General features: G+C 45.9%; 1 protein-coding gene and 1 pseudogene across 4 annotated transcripts in view; both read right to left on the bottom strand.

Moving 5' to 3' along the window:
- LARP1 (La ribonucleoprotein 1, translational regulator) overlaps positions 1-16,549 on the bottom strand; it is a 109,408-nt gene that overhangs the window by 83,573 nt on the left and 9,286 nt on the right. Inside the window, exons 2-3 of one of the 4 annotated variants that reach the window (XM_060144086.1) lie at positions 12,163-12,237; positions 10,998-11,211 (exon numbers count right to left, since the gene is read on the bottom strand). The gene's annotated coding sequence lies outside the window, so the exon portion shown is untranslated. Of the gene's footprint in view, positions 1-10,997; positions 11,212-12,056; positions 12,349-16,549 lie in introns of those variants that run through there. The other 3 variants (XM_060144087.1, XM_060144088.1, XM_060144089.1) reach the window with 3 other exon arrangements.
- On the bottom strand, positions 7,016-8,746 carry LOC132518540 (eukaryotic translation initiation factor 2 subunit 3-like; annotated as a pseudogene).

The following is a 16,549-nucleotide window of genomic DNA, read 5'->3' as shown; positions in this document are numbered from 1 at the left end:
TGCGTGCCACAACTACTGAGCCTGCATACCACATGTAGAGAGAAGCCAGTGCGCCGCAATTAAGACCCGATGCAGCCAAAACAAACAAACAAAAAGATTTGTAGCCTCTCTGAGCCTCAGTGTTCTCATCTGTAAAATGGGAATAATAAAAGGGGCTACTGTGAGGATTAAATGAGGTAATGAGTTTAAAACACCTAGCACAATCATTAGCTCATAAGAGGCACCCCATAAATGTAACTCCTCCAAAGTGCCTCTAAACTTCATGGTGATTGGAGAAAACCTCAAAGCCCTCACTGCACTGCAGTCCCTCCACCTCATACTTGTTTTTCTGCAGGGTCTGAGTGCTCAGTGCCCATGGAACTCTAACTCAGACACCCAAGGCCCTCAAACATGCACACACACAGCCTGCACGCACCCTGGGGAGGGTTTTCAGATGCCATGGCTAGTTACCAAGGAAAGATGTTTAGAAGGCTTCCCTGGGGTACAGCTGCAACCTTCTTGTGTTGGATAGAAGCGACTCCTGCCCAGAGCAGGCGGATGGCTAACATGACCTCTGGGGGCCTTCACACTCTTAGAATTTTTCAACTTGAATTTTGTTAGCTCGTGTGCGCACACACACACACACTCTCACACACCTTCTGCCCAAAGTCTGGACAAGACGGGCTCCCTTTCCCTTTCCTGGAAAGCTTCTATTCCAGCTCTCACTCCACCTCATCCTCCTGCAGCCTCGCTGGGAGGGGAGACACTGTCACGACCCCTGAACTTCATTCCCTGTGACTGATGTGCTCAGCAGGGAGCTGCAGGAGAGGGGATAACAGGGTGAGGAGGCTCAAATGACCAAACAGAAGGGGCTAGGACCTTGGCTGGGCCCCCAAAGCAAGGAGCAGCAATAGCCCCATGCACTCGGGGGAATTTACTGGTTCCAAGCACTTGCTTCTCCAGCATCTCCCTGGAGCCTCCTTCTGCCCCAGAAGGTGACAAGGGTGTGAGGGGCCCCAGATGGGGAAACTGACCGCAGTGTCTTGCCCTGAATCAGTTTATCTGGCCCACTTGAATCTCCAAGGGTCAGGAGCCCTCTGGACCTGGGCATCTCTAGTGGAACATATATGTGGGTGCTGAGTCCCTATCCTAAGTTAAACCCCAACTTATCAACAACGATGTCAGCGAGGACTTGTGACATTCCCCCCAGGCCATTTTAGAGTTTAGAAGAGACTGAAGCATAGAAAAGCAGTGACTTACACCCAAGGTCACCAGTAAGTCTCCCAGCCTGCATTTGAACCCAACATTGCCTAACTCCGAAGTGCACGTTCTAACCACATATCATACTGCCTCACGTACTAGGACCACATTCCAGGCCTCGGTTTCAGTTCCAGAAGTCATTAGAAAATACCATTACTCAATGAGCTGTTCCGCACTGCGTTTTGTTTATGAGTCTACGTTTCAAAAAATCCCAAAAAACGGTACTTTTAAAAAGGAAAAGAAACAACAAGCAGTCACCATTCCCTCATCACTGAAATAATTATCATGGAGGTCACATTTTACAAAACATCCATTACTCTATTGCATCCATTCTAAAATGCATGTTTGTGGTTCCTTTAATCTCTGAATTTTGGATGCATTTTAAAGACTGAAATTTAAGCTTCCATGAAATACACAATATTATTTGGCTCTAAGAATAATGCTGGTAGGTGAACATTGCCAAGATTATAATCCCCATTTTACAGCTGGGAAAACTGAGGTTCAAAGAGGTTAGGAGACTAGCCTGAGGCCACAGAGCTAGTCAATGCAGATTAGCCCTCTTTCCTGATTCCCCGCACAAGCTGTGTCCACCGTACACTCCTGGCTTTCAGGCCTTGCGCTCACAGTAACTTGTTCCCATCACCTCCCCCACCTCCCCACCCCCACCCCCACCCCGGGCTACCCACCAGCAGAGGCCTGAGGGAGACGTCAGTTCCCCAACCCAGGGTTCCCCAGCCTCACTCAGAGCTGGGGAATGAACCCAGTGTGCGGACACCTGGGAACAGTCCAACCCCACACAGGAAGTTTTCAGGCCAAAGGATCCCACTTTCAAGAATGCATCCCATGTGGCAGGCAGCATTGTAGAGATCAAAGCTGGGCTTGGGGTGTGAAGTCAGTATTTCTGCCTGGTACCCTCACACACCATGCAAGCTAGACCTAGGGGCTTCTCACCTAGGGTCCCCGTTCTCTGGAACTACTTGCCATGCTCTATTTCTCCTATTTCAAGAGGCCAAATGAAAATCAAAGATTGCTTCTAGATAAGATCGCACAGACTAAAACACCACATTTCTTTGCTATGGTTAAACTTACATCAGCTCAGTGGTAATGCCAGGGTTTGTTCCTGCTGACCAGAAAACACTGATTGATTGTGATAGGGCCCCAATTAACATACAAGGGGAAAAACCAATTAACGACTTATGTAACAGGTACTGCTTGGCAGACAAAAATCTTTCAAAACAAAGAGTGTGACAGGCGAAAGTAATACAAGGGGCAAGCTGACGTGGAAGTGTGAGCTCCTCATTTTCCCAGATGGGACATGTGAGGTTGGGAGAGCTGGAGTGGCTTGCTCAAGGTCACAGAGCAGGGCTGGAACTGGCACCCAAGGTTTCTGCCCCTCAGGAGAGGCATTCCCACCCCACCCTTCTGGGATGAGGTTCGAGAAGGCCAGAGCATCAGGACTCACCAGGGTTGCTGAAGGGGATCAGGACAGGGAAATGGCTTCTCCCTGGCACCTGTGGGCTCCTTCCTGGCCGGCGGCTGCCAAGGCCACGCTGTCTTTCCTCCCCAGGTGTCTGCCGAGGCAGCTAGGCGTGGGAGGCTCCTGGAAAGCCTGCTGTGGGCAAGGCAGGGGAGGCCTCCCTGAAGAAAGCACCCTCCAGGACGTGGAGTGACCAGGCCTGGGGTCACAGCGTGGCCATAGAGGGCTTCGCTACATCTAGCTTGCACAGCTGCCTCCTGGCATCTGCCTGGGAGCTCTCCAGATCGCAGGGCTGGTTTTCCTGCCAACTGCCGGGTGCCTTTAAGAGAAGGACAGCAGTTCATTGGCTGAGCAAGGCTCCCCCTACCTCTTTACCTGAGCAGGTGAGAGCTGCTAGGCTAGGGGCAGACCAGGGAGTAAACAGACTGTGGCAACCAGCTGGCTCGCCCCTCCTCCACAGCCCTGGTCCTGGGCTTCCTTCCCCTCCCCAGCCCCCAACTCCGGGAATTAAATGGGAGTAAAGAAAAGGCAAAACATTCTGCAAAATGCTTAGTATTGTTCAGTTTAGGAAGCTTCATTATTTCACAGTCACCCTAGACCAGAGTTGACAGTAAGCCTTCTCTTTCAGATGGAAAAATCGTGCTGGGAGAGGTAAAGGGCTTGTTGAGTTCGCCTGGCTATTCAAAGGAAGGTTGATGGAGTAGGATGGTGTGAGGACCCAAACCTGAATCCCCTGCTTTTGACGTCCCATACAGTGCTCTAGACCACACCACTGCCTTCTCGGTGAAACCTTTGGCAAGTCACTCACTGCCTCAGTTTCCACATCTGTAAAATGGCAAAGTCATGCTTGTGTGTACGTTCACACTCACTGTATTGTATATTGTATTACACTCACACTTAGAGCTAAAAAGGACTTTGGAGATTCTCTAAGCCAACTATTCATTTACCAGAAATTCACTGATTCAATAGGCATCACTATTCAGCAACTATTTTGCGCCTGCCTGGCCTGTGTTAGGGCCTAGGGGTACAAGAAAGTGAACAAGAAAGTCCTTGTTCCTACTCCTACTCCTACTCCTATTGAGCTTGCATTCTAGAAAGAGGGGAGCTAGACCTAAACAAGTAAACAGATCAGATAGGTAACAGTCCCCTGAAGAAAGGAAACAGGCGATACGATCAAGTAATGGCTGTTGCTATTGTACATTATGTGGGCAGAGAGACTCTCTCTGAGGAGGTGACATTGAAGGTGAGACTTGAGTAATGACAAGGAACCAATCATTGGAAGAGCTGGATAGAGAGTGTTCCAGACACAGGGAACTACAAGTGCAAAGGCCCTGAGCAGGTGTGTTTGGAGAACAGAAAGAAAACTGCTGTGGCGAGAGTAAAGTCCAATCCCTGCCCCCCTTTTTTAATAGATAAGGAAATGATTCAGAGGGATGACTTGATTGCCCCAAAGCCCCTCCTGCAAATATCTCCTTCCTCTCTTTATCCTCATGTATTAGGGAGGGAAACTGAAGCCTGGAGCTTACCAGCATACGTGGGTTACCAACCCAACAATCATCTCACCAGCCTACATTGCTATAACCTCCTGTTTCTCCATTCTCTAGACACTTAAAAGGGTAAAAACTATGATTTTAAGAGTTGATCACACTGAAGAACAAAATCCTGACCAACAGAATACAGTATTAAAAATTCCAGCAGCGGGCTTCCCTGGTGGCACAGTGGTTGAGAGTCCGCCTGCCGATGCAGGGGACACGGGTTCGTGCCCCGGTCCAGGAGGATCCTAGATGCCGCAGAGCGGCTGGACCCGTGAACCATGGCCGCTGAGCCTGCGCGTCCGGAGCCTCTGCTCCGCAACGGGAGAGGCCACAACAGTGAGAGGCCCGCGTACCGCAAAAAAAAAAAAAAAAAAAAAAAATTCCAGCAGTAATGCAAACTGCCACACAGTTATATGGGGTCAGCACAGACCCTTCCTGCTGAGGTCCTCTCCTGTTTCATTTTCAGAATTTTTCACTCTGGTGTTTATAAAGGGCTGCCGGTTTTCAGTCATTGTATTGTTAGCGGCAGCACTGGAATTGTTATTCTGGGACTGTCGGCTAGGTAATGTGGGATGAAGCAAATGAGTTCTGATGCTGCTGGTGTTGAGAACCAGGACTTGGTTCCAGAGAAAGGAGATACATATGAAGGATGAAAGGGGTTCCGTGAAAATCTTATAATTCTGGGTTTAAAATGGAAGTTTCAGTGTGAATTTTTGATGCAGCTGACCTGAAAACAGACACATATTCCCTAGCGCTGCCTACTGTTTTCAGGTCTAGAAACAATGAGCGACACTTTAGAAAGCAACTTCATTGTCCAGACTGTAGTCTCTAAATACTATTTCACACTAAAAGGAACCAGGCTCCTCAATAAACAAACAAACAAACAAACAAACAGCTGATACCAGCTTTAGGACAGAAGATGCACAATATGTACTTAGACTATCTTTTAATGCCAGAAATCAAGGAAGCTAGTTATGGCAAAGAGACTCAGCGGGCAACCGAAGAGTCTCGGTTGGCCAAAGTCAGGACAATTTGAGCATCAGTAAAGAAAATAACTGCAATCAGTTGAAAAACATCAAATATATTTTAATCCACGGGTCTACAATGATATATTAAAAATAAACAAAAACTTCAGTGATCATCTTCAGAAGATATTAAGAAATCAATTCATTATTTTGAAAACTAGTAAATAAAGGGAAACAATTAAGCACTTGTTCTGTCTTTCCTGTAAGAACTGTGCCTCAGGCAACCAACTAGTAAAGGAGAGGAAGCTGCTCTTTCCATAAGCATTCCAACAAATAAAATGAAAAAGGAATGAAGAAGGATTGACTTGGGACATCATCACTTGTTATGAATTAGCTGATCTAACTGAAAATATTACAAAAACAGAAACAACTTGACATAATGGGCCTTTTGATGGAATCAATACCACCTTCTATGAAGAAATCATGCCTCCAAAATCAAGCAGGAGTCTGGCCAAGACTTTAGACGCAGGGGTTGACAAACTTTCTCTCTAAAGGGCCAGGTAACAAATATTTTAAACTTTACAGGTTATATAGCTCTAATCTCTGTTGCAACTATTCAGCTCTGCTGTTGAATAGTACAAATACCAGGCATAGACAATAACTAAACAAATGGGCATGGCTGTGTTCCAACAAAACTCTGTTTACAAAACAGAGTAGGGGCTAGATATGACCCATGGGCTATAGCTTGTTAACCCCTGTTCTTGACCTGACTACCAGTTTACAGGAAATACAGGGACTGCGGAACACATGAAATGACACCCCAAGGATGCATTTAGCAAAAGCTAATCTAGGAAGAAGTCTAACAGGAAAATCAATCTGATTTCTTTAACAAATAAATGTCAAGATACTAAAAAAGAGAGACAGAGGTTTAACGTATACATTAAAAGAAATTTAGCAAATATTAACCAAACACAATGTATGGACCTTGGGACTTCCCTGGTGGTACAGCGGTTAAGACTCTGCACTTCCACCACAGGGGGCGCGGGTTCAATCCCTGGTCGGGAAACTAAGATCCCACATGCCACACAGTGTGGCCAAAAAATTAAAAAAAAATAGTAAAAATGTATGGACCTTGTTTGAATCCCAATTCAAACAAATATAAAAAAAAGTGTAATTGGAGAAATGTGAACATTGACTCAAATATTTGATAATATTAAGGAATTGTTGACATTTGGTGCTGTTTGATGATGTACTGTGGTTGTGTTTAAAAAGGGGAGGTCTTATCTTTTAGAGATGTTGCTGAAATATTTACAGATGAAATGGTATGACATTTGGGATTCAGTTAAAAATAATGGGTGGTAGAATAGAAAGGGAACAAAATTGATAAGGAGTTATTAATTGTTGAAGGTAAATAATAGGTACAGTAGAAGTTCATTGTACTATTCTTTCTACTATTGTGTAAATACTTGAAATTTTCCACTATGAAAAGTTAAAATATATTTATGCCACTTCACACTCAGCCAACTGACAAAATTTTTAAAATCTGACAAACTTCAGTTTTGGAAGGATATGGGGAAAGGGTAGCTCTTACACATGGTGGGAACGGAAATTCCTACAACAACTTTTGAGAGGGATTTGTGTACACCCCATGACCCAAGAACTCCACATCTGGGTATACACTAAGTGATACTTTAGTCCATTAAGAGACATGCAGGATAGTAAAAAGAGAGAGACATACAGGAACTTTTTTTTTTTTTAAGAAGAAAAATTTTATGTCAAACAGATTCAGTGGGATGTGTGCTACAGCAAAGGCTGGTTGTAGCAGTTTCCTTTCAAAACTGCACTGATGTATAAATTAGACATTATTTGGGAATGATTAGTTTCTGGTAAAATGTAGATTCAATCCAACATTATGCCAACATTATGCCATTTTTACATTTATTGTAGACCCTATTTTAGAGGTTAACTTTTCATCACTAAAAAATGAGAATAACCTTACAGCTACTCCTAAGGTAATGAGCTGTGAAATTAATTCCTCACTATTGCTTTGAAAATATACCCCTAGGTGAAGAGAAATTCCGACTTCATCCAAATCTGTTATTTAATTCTTCAGTCATCACCTACTGTTGGCTTGACTGTCACTCCTCTTCTTATTTGACCCCAACCAATTAAACCCCAGTGTTTCTCAACTCTTCGGCTAAAGGCAATTTTTTCTCCTACTTCTGTGCACACAGGATTAGTCAAAACGATTTTGCCCAAATCAGCCGAGATCGCACTAACTCTTCCTCCTGTCGACAGGGATCCTAGGTTCACCATAAGCACTTCATTCTTAGGCAGCTTTTGCACTTTTGCTGCTTTCTTGTCTCCTTCAGTGCGTGCACCTAGAAGCCGTCTAAGCCGGAAATAGGAAATTTCCAATTCTGTGAAGATCTCAGGTAAAGCTCCAACGGCACCAAGCACCTGCCCCACCATTCTGTCAGCCCGGTGCAAAGTGGGGCCAGTTTCTGTTCCCACTCCAATAAGACCTCCTGGAGCAGCATACTGAAGATCATTATGCTCTGCGAAAAGCGATACAATTTTGGAAAAGATGGGTTTACACATGAGCTTTCCTTCACTATCTTTGGAAACAATACCAGGTCTGACTTCTATCTCCTGGCCCACCTTTAATACTCCTTTTAGAATACTACCACCAGCTACACCCCCCTTAAGGTCATCAACTTCACAGCCAGGTTTGTTGACATCAAAGGATCTAACTACAAGTCAGGGTTCTGAAGTAAAGTCTCTTGGGGGTACTGGAATTTTCTTTACTAGTACTCGCAGACAACTTCAATATCGTATTTTAGCTGAGCAGAAATTGGAGTAATAGGAGCTCCTTCTGCTACTGTACCTTGTACAAATGCAAGGATCTGTTCATACTGTTCTTTTAGCCTGGCTTTCTTTCACCAAATCAATTTTATTTTGTATAATCAAAATATGCTTCAGTTTCATGATTTCTATAGCAGCCAGGTATTCGAAAGTCTGAGGCTGAGGACAAGACTCGTTCCCAGCTATCAACAGGAGAGCTGCATCCATCACTGCGGCACCGTTCAGCATAATAGCCATCAAAGTATCGTGGCCAGGACAGTCAACAAAGGAAACATGTCTGACTAATTGGAAGTTCCCTTTGGTCCCTGGAATATCTGTAGGAAACTCATCAGGTGTACTACTTCCACAGGATCTATAACATTCTGGCCGAGGACAGCTTGGGTCGTCAAGTTTATAAATCTTAGCATTAGCATAGCCAAGTTTGATTGTAATGTTTCTTTCTAGTTCATTTTTGAGCCTGACAGTGTGAACTCCAGAAACAGCTTTTACAACCGTAGATTGCCCATGAGCTACATGACCAATTGTACCTATATTGATTGTGGCCTGTCTGCTGATAACTTCATGTGAAAGTGGCGTCAACTTGGTAACATCCAAAGTGTTGAGATCTTGCCGAGAAAGGTGCGGCTGCCCTAAAGTCACACCAGCCTCGCACCCCGCCATCTTGCCTGGAGAGGAAGGAAGGCGTCCGGGTGGCTGCCTGACCATTCGCAAGCCCCCCTGTGCCGGGCGGGGCAGTGGAGGCGGGAGGGCCAACTAGGGCCCAGGCCTGGGAGAAGAGGATGGCCGGTGCAGCGGAGGCCTCACTGCTTGGACTTTTCTCCCCATGGATTTGTACAGTGCCTGCCGGCAGAATGACCGTGTGGCAGGCTGACCGCGTGACAGGGTTCCACTTTGCAACGACAGCAGACGGATCCCCCTGGCGGCAGGGCCCACCTCCCTGGGCCAGTAACATTTTTTTTTTTAATACGAAAAATGGAAAACAATCAAAACGGATAAATTATGGTATCTTTGGATGGGGGAGGCTATGAAATGCAGAGATTTGGAAATGGCAACTACTTGTGGAGCTAAGAGCTGGGGCCCCATCAGGATAGATTTAGCTCAACAGATGTGGACCTAGACCCACTCTGGGCCAGGCCCTCTGCTAGGTGCTGGGGATACATAAGTGATATCCTTCAAGGGGTTCAAAGTCTAGATATCAGAGACGGAGGGGGCCTAACACATCATCTAGCTCAACCTACCCATTTCACAGATGTGGAAAATGAGGCCCAGAAAAGTTAACCGACTTGCCAAGGACACACAGTTGGTTCATGGAGGAACCAGGAATTGAGCCAGGTCTCTGATGCTCAGAGAATCAGGAGATCTTGGAGCCACGCATTCTTAAGTTGAATCCTGGCTCTGTAACTCACTAGCTGTGACCTTGGCCAAGTTAGTTAATGTCTCTCTCCTCAGAAGGATAATAATACCTATTCACGGCTTGATGTGAGGATTAAATGAAATGATATACATAAAGCCCTTGCCTCAGTGACTGAAAAGAAATAAGACCTTGGGGCTTCCCTGGTGGCGCAGTGGTTGAGAGTCCGCCTGCCGATGCAGGGGACGTGGGTTCGTGCCCCGGTCCGGGAAGATCCCACATGTCGCGGAGCGGCTGGCCCCGTGAGCCATGGCCGCTGAGCCTGCGCGTCCAGAGCCTGTGCTCCGCAACGGGAGAGGCCACAACAGTGAGAGGCCCCCGTGTACCGCAAACAAACAAAAAAAAAAGAAAGAAGACCTTAATGGATTGGTTATGTACTTGTATTATTATTGATATAAAGTAAGGCCTTAGTGAAGCGACAAAATGCTACATTCTACGTTATTCTCCAAATAGTTAATGCCATACTTCTTAGAGCCAGGATGGTCAAGGCTCTGTACCAAGTTGAAGGCTTGTCCCAGGAGTTAGCTGCTTTCTATTCCAGGCTTCACCCCAAACAGCCACATGTAAGAGAATCCTCACCACCCTCCCACTCTGCTGACTGTCTGCTCTCTGAGGGCCATGCTGAGACGACAGGGTAGCACAGCTTTGTAATCTCTGTGGATCCTCCTCCACTACCCTGAGCCTCAGCTACCTATAAAATGAGAATAACAGCAGAACTTGTCACATGGGGTTGTTGTGAGGATTAAATGAACTAATGCCTAGCATATAGTAAGCCCTCAACACATGAGATACAAGACACCTGTCCCAGGGCATCAGGCTTGGGAGATACAAAAAAGAATCAGCTGCATTCCCCACCCTCTAAGTGCTTCAGTCCAGGGGGGATACAGTCAGAGGCCACTCCCTTCCCATTTCTCCCCACCCTGTCACATTTCAGGCCTGGATTAGGGCCCAGGGGGCCAAGTGATTCTGGCTGCTTTGCGGGAGGCTGGCTCTAAAAAGGACTGAGCCAAACCTCCTGTGTCTGAAACCACCCACATGCTCACCTCTGCTGCTGAGAACCCAGCTCTGCAGAATCGCTGACTGTCTCCGGCTATTGGAGCCAAAGCATCTTATGCTCTGAATAATAAAGCCATCCAGAAAGTTCCCCGTGGCGAGCTGGGAACACACTCCAGTTCATACCCTTGGGGCCAGGCAGCCAGAAATATCACCAAAGGCCTGCCATCAAAGCCAAGCTCCTGTCCTCAGCAGGCTGGGGCCACAAGGCCCAGGGAGTTTCAATCCCCAGTCCCTTCCCTTTCCTGATGCCTTCTTCTCCCAATGAGACCATGTGCATTTTTCACCCAAGACCCTATTTTTACAGAGCATCATAAAACATTCTCAATAAGCTCAGCGACCATTTGTCCCAATTTTTCCAACCCTTGAGAGCAAAAGTCATTGAGGGTCAGAGAAAGACATAGTAAGACCAACAGGAGGCCAATGGAACTAGTCAAATATATTTGGTTCACCTGTGGAAGCAGGCACGGCATTGCTCTTTCAAGTGGATGTCAAAGCTGTAAACTTGCAGCTGCTCACAGGCTGCAGGTGGGAGAGCTGGTCAGATGGTGTATTTGTTGTGCATGGCAAGATCCTTGTGGGCAGGGGCTGAGCCTTGTTCCCCTCTCTGTCCAGCACTCAGCAGCAAACACAGTGCCTAGCACTGAGCAGTCAATCCAAACACACCTGTCAAATGAATAAAGTTGCTTAGTTAGTCCGCCAATGGGTTTAAGATGCTTCTATTGCACATTCTCATATCAGCCTGAACTTTTCCTTCTCCTTGCTTATCCTACTTGTAATTAAATGATTCCATGTGCAATTATTTGTTTAATACATGCCTCCTTGACAAGACTGTCAGCTCCCTGGAGGCACAGACTGCCCCCAGTTTTGTTCAACATTTGTATCCTCAGTGCTGAGAACGGGATCTGGCATATAGCTGGCACTCAATCAATGTTTGTTGAATAAATAAATGAACAAAGATGGCAAAGACGGCCACGGTCAGTGAGTCGACCCACCCACTAATTTTTTGTTTGTTCTGTTTTGTTTTGATTTTACTGGAGTATAGTTGATTTACAGTGTTGTGTTAGTTTCAGGTGTACAGCAAAGTGATTCAGTTATACATGTACATATAGTCATTCTTTTCTAGATTCTTTTCTCATATAGGCCACCGCTGTGCTGTGGCACTGAGCTTCACTCCCAGGTCAAAGGAAGCTGGCCTAAGGTTTTTTACTTCAAGATGCTGACAGTGCTGCGGGAAAGTGTGGGGATACGGGTTTGTTAACACCCAGGCTCAGCTGTTCTTAGAAACAGTCTGCCTCCTAGAAAGTCTATCCATTTACTAAAGAGCACAGTGGAGTGGGAAGCAGGCTCATTTGCTGGTTAACCGGGGCCTTCCCTTTGCCTCTAGTTGGTGATTTGGGACATTTGGCCTGGGGATGGATGGACCGGATTTCAGCCTGGAGTTAGTAATGGAATCTACTTTGTAGAGTTGTTATAGGAGAAAATGAGTATATAGGTGTGTAAATATTTACCACAGGACCCGACAGTGGCACTACTGCTCAGTAATGGTATCTAGAGTTGTTGTTGTTACCAATACTCTGCCTTCTAAGGCTGCCCTTGGATGAAGGATGCCATCACCTGGATGAAGATCTTCAGGATGGAAGTCTGGGGCTGGGCTTCTCCAAGGCATCTCCCAGGGACAACCTGGACAGACTGCAGGGAAGGAGTGAATCAGCTATGTGACAGAGACAATACTCAAACTGACTTGGGCAAAAGTTGGCCCACACTTCCCTTAAGTCCAGAGTGTAGAATTGCCTTGTGCACAGCTGGATCCAGGAGCTCAAGCAATATCACCAGGACGTTTCTTCCTTGCCTCTATCTGCTGCTGTCCACCTTGCAGCCTTCTGTGTCTCAGAGAGGCTGCCCGAGGTGGCTTACATCCTGTCCTCTCAGCTACCAGAGAAAAGAGAAAGTCTCCCTTTCCTGAAGTTCAGACCAGACCTCCAGAATTGAGTCTCATTGGCTGTAACTGAGTCACATGACCACTCCTGAACCAATCATTGTGGCCAGGGGATGCAAGCCTCTGATTGGCAGAGCTGAGTCACATGCCGACGTCTAGGCTATGGGCTGGAGTCAGCTGCACAGATGGGGAGGGAATGAACCGGAACAATTTAACAATTACTGTTGCCAGAGAGGGGAGAATGTTGCTGGGTCAGCAAAACAAATATCCCCTGCAGATTACAAACCTCTCTGCAGGTCAAGTGGCAAGGGCAATGTCACAGTGAGACCAAACAAACATCAGTTCCATCAGACAAATAAAGTGATAGGATCTGGAGGGATTCCCAGAGGACAATGGGGCATTTACTCAGTAATCTGCCAAAAGACCTGTTCTATAGGACCAAGATTAGGGCGAGGCAAATGAGGCACCTGCCTCAGGCACCAAGTTAAGGGAAACACAAAAAAACTTAGTAACCTAGATAAATAATACTTGAATACAATATTTTATTATTAAAAAAAATAAATCTGGGCTTCCCTGGTGGCGCAGTGGTTGAGAGTCCGCCTGCCGATGCAGGGGACACGGGTTCATGCCCCAGTACGGGAAGATCCCACATGCCGCGGAGCGGCTGGGCCCGTGAGCCATGGCCGCTGAGCCTGCGCGTCCGGAGCCTGTGCTCCGCAACAGGAGAGGTCACAACAGTGAGAGGCCCGCGTACTGCAAAAAAATAAATAAATAAATAAATCTATTTATTTATTTATTTATGGCTGCATTGGGTCTTCATTGCTGCACACAGGTTTTCTCTAGTTGCGGCGAGCGGGGGCTACTCTTCGTTGCGGTGCGCGGGCTTCTCATCGCGGTGGCTTCTCTTGTTGCGGAGCACGGGCTCTAGGCGCGTGGGCTTCGGTAGTTGTGGTTCGCGGGCTCTAGAGCGCAGGCTCAGTAGCGGTGGCGCACGGGATTAGTTGATCCGCAGCATGTGGGATCTTCTCAGACCAGTGCTCGAACCCATGTCCCCTGCATTGGCAGGCGGATTCTTAACCAGGGAAGTTCAAATATAATATTTTAAAAATCAAAATTAATGCCCAAAATACCAAAACTTTAAATGAAAGCAGGATAAGTAATAGTGCTGTAGAGAGCCATATTGAAGCTTGGGGCAAAAGGAAAAATCAGAACTACTGATTTCACTTTTATGTAAAATTTTGGTATTTTGTTCATCATGAATTTTTTGGCATTAATTTTGATTTTTAATATATTGCATTAAAATATTATTTGTCTTGATTTCTGAATTTTGGGGCACCCCCCTAAATTTTGTGCTGGAGGCAGGATGCCTCAATTCCTCTTACCCTAGTCTAGGCCCTGCTGTCTTCTGTGGGATTTGCTGCAGGCAGAGAGGGAAAGCCACCCTGAGATGAAGAGATGTGTCCAAACTGGCATTCCCTGGTGGGAAGGGCCCTGGGCTGGAAGTGAAGCCCTGGTAGCAGCCCTGGTTCTGCCATCCGTGTGCTGTCACTCTGCTACCCTGGGAAAATATTTTCCTCTCTAGTCCTCAGTTTTTCCACTTGCATATGAGGGACAGGGCACGATTAATGGCATTCAAGCAATAGAACCCAATATCTTAGTTTAGAAAAAAAAATGGAAATAGAGCTGTTAAAAGGGGCATGTGGGGGCTTCCCTGGTGGCGCAGTAGTTGAGAATCTGCCTGCTAATGCAGGGGATACGGGTTCGAGCCCTGGTCTGGGAGGATCCCACATGCCGCGGAGCAACTAGACCCGTGAGCCACAACTACTGAGCCTGCGCGTCTGGAGCCTGTGGTCTGCAACAGGAGAGGCCGCGATAGTGAGAGGCCCGCACACCGCTATGAAGAGTGGCCCTCGCTTGCCACAACTAGAGAAAGCCCTCGCACAGAAACGAAGACACAATACAGCAAAAATAAATTAATTAATAAACTCCTACCCCCAACATCTTCTAATAAATAAATAAATAAAAAACAAAAAGAAAAAGGGGCATGTGCTGAGGTAGACCTATCTGCATCTCTGTACCTCCACCAACTCAACAGCCCCTCCAAGTGCTCCATGGAGTCCTTAGGAGTTCCAGGGGGCACAGCATGAAAACCTTTAAATTCCATGATCTCTAAGATCCCTCAGCAAACCCATTTTTCTGCCTGAGATAATGTACACATTTCAGTTCCTCCTGTCTATGCTTTATTTAGGTCAGTGTTTCTCATATGGCCAGGCTTCCCCTGTATCAAGGACACCGCAGATGCTTTATTTAAAACGCAGTTTCTATGGCCCCACACTAGTTGAACTGAATCTGAATCTTCCAGGGATGAGGCCCGAACCAACATTTTGAACAAGCAAACTTCCCTGCCAGTTGACGGACACCCACTGAAGTGTTTGGGTCCTTCCCTATTATTTCCACAGAACCTCATAAAGTATTTTATCCTGGAGCTTTCATTTACAACCATCCTTCTGAATGACCAGGGCAAGGAGAAAAAAAACACAGGAATAGTCAGATGAGTCCAAATAAATGAATCTAGGTTTGCCAAGTAGAAACAGATCACAGTGAGATCTCCACGACCCTTCCCAGACAGAACATCCTGGCATCTCCTTGTTCAGCAATCCCACAGTTTGTATCTGAAAGAAATCATCTGTGCATTTCTCTTTTCTTCTGGAGTAGCACTGGCAACCTCAGGAATTATTTATTGAATTATCAGGTTTCTTAGTATATAATTGAGTTCCTGGGAGCTAAGAGTGAGCATGCCTGTAAGGCTGTCAAGGAAATTCATTTTAGACTTCAGAAATACGGAAGATTTTTGTCATTTGCAATGGAAACAGCCATTCATTCATTCATTCTTTCTTTTTTCACTCAACTAGCTTGGCAGATTCACTGGTGCATAAGATACTTCCTCTGCTTTTTTTCCCAGCTTTATTGAGATACAATTCTCACACAATACAATTCACCCATTTAAATTGTAAATTCAATTGTTTTTGATATACTGAGTGTGCAACCTTCACCACAATCAATCGTAGAATATTTTTATCACCTCAAAAAGAATTCTTGGACCCTTTAGCTATCACCTCCCAATCCTCCAACCCCTTAGCCCTAATCAACCACTACTCTACTTTCTATCTCTATGGATTTGCTTATTCTGGACATTTCATTTAAATGGAATCATATATTATGTGCTCTTTTGAGATGGGTTTCTTTTTAAAAAATATTTATTTATTTATTTTGGCTGCGTCGGGTCTTAGTTGCAGCACGCAGGATCTTTCATTAGAGTGCGGTCTCTTCGTTGTGGCGCTTGGGCTTCTCTCTAGTTGTGGTCGTGCGGGTTTTCCCTCTCTAGTTGTGGCGTGTGGACTCAAAGGCACGTGGGCTCAGTAGTTGTGGTGCACAGGTTTAGTTGCCCCGCAGCATGTGGGATCTTAGTTCCCTGACCAGGTATCAAAGTCGCATCCCTTGCATTGGAAGGTGGATTCTTTACCACTGGGCCACCAAGGGAGTCCCCGAGATGGGCTTCTTTCGCTTAGTGTAATGTGCTCGAGATTTATGCATGTTGTAGATTGTATCAGTACTTCATTCCTTCTTAGGGCTGAATAATATTCCATTGTGTGGATATACCACATTTTGTTGATCCGTTCATCAAGTTGATGTACATTTGGGCTGTTTTCATTCCTTGACTATTCTCAATAATGCTGTTATTAATATTTGTATACAAGTTTTTGTGTAGACATGTTTTCTTTCCTCTGCCTTTGAAGGGCTCCTAGTTCAGCAGAGGTAGGTACTAAAACACGTACCTAGATAATTACCTGTGCCTGTAGGATTGTGCCAGAGAGGGACAAGGCAACATAGTGTAATGGTTAGAACCACATGCTTCTGCCATTACTGAGTGATCTTAGGGGCAAGTTTCTCCACCTCTCTGTGTATCAGTTTCCTCACGTGTAAAATGGGATCAGTATTTTCCCGACTGCTGTGAGGGTTACATGAGATAATGCACGTTCGGGACTTAGCACCAAGCCCGGCACA

This window comes from Lagenorhynchus albirostris, chromosome 3 (assembly GCF_949774975.1).
Source record: "Lagenorhynchus albirostris chromosome 3, mLagAlb1.1, whole genome shotgun sequence".
Classification (NCBI taxonomy): Eukaryota; Metazoa; Chordata; class Mammalia; order Artiodactyla; family Delphinidae; genus Lagenorhynchus; species Lagenorhynchus albirostris.
This window is presented reverse-complemented; position numbering and strand designations above follow the sequence as displayed.